The sequence below is a fragment of the Morone saxatilis genome, unplaced genomic scaffold (assembly GCF_004916995.1).
Source record: "Morone saxatilis isolate NCDOM2014 unplaced genomic scaffold, NCSU_SB_2.0 Contig2, whole genome shotgun sequence".
Taxonomy (NCBI): Eukaryota; Metazoa; Chordata; class Actinopteri; family Moronidae; genus Morone; species Morone saxatilis.
Genome location: NW_023339762.1, coordinates 1359186 through 1360027, shown reverse-complemented (window position 1 = coordinate 1360027; position 842 = coordinate 1359186).

Sequence of the window (842 nt, the reverse complement as noted above, 5' to 3'; positions counted from 1 at the left end):
GCCATACAAATAAAATTGAATTAGAATTGGAATTGAAGGAGTGTGATGATTTCTATGACGACTGAGGAGATGACTGAGGAGATGACTGGGAGAGCATTCCTTAAAGGGGAACTTGGCAACTCGTAGCCTTTCTTGGCTGGTTTAACTTTTGTCATCGCATATTATTCTCAACGAGCTCCGCGTAACAGCTCTAGGCTCGTGGTATTTACAACACCGATCGTAAAAAAAACTTACTTGCGGCACCTCCTTCCCCTTTCTACGCGGTGCTGATCGCGCTTTTTTTCGCCGGGGCAAGCTTTTTTGTGTGGAGGAAATCTACCGAGTGGGTAATACAAACGAACTTCTGCTCCTGGCAGCCGACTCTGGTTTACTGCAGCTAATTCTCATCCTCGCTTGATCTGAGTTGCAGCCTTCGAGCACATCCTCCCACACTATCCTCCTCCAAGCAGACTAATGTATATGGTATTTCAACGCAGGCGGCACGCCGGCCCACTCCGCACCCACCCCCCGCGGCCCGCCCTCGGCCGGGCCCTTGACTGGTTCCTCACCATCCGCTGACCTCTCAGGCCGCACTCCAGCTTCATCCAGCTCAGCAATCCGTGTCCAGTTCCAACCGTCGCCGCCCCGGCGTCCGCGCTGGTGCCTGCGCCCGAGGGGCTCCGTCCTGGGGGCCCGCCTTCTCTTCATCATCTCCACCGTCTCTTCCCATTGGACAAATATTTCTCCCGCAACAATACAGCATCCTACTTTCGCATGTGCGCTACGCGCGGCCCGCAGTCGAAACCCCCAGCTTCCTACGCCGGCGCACCGCCTCCGTCCAGGCAACCCATTCCACTCTTCCA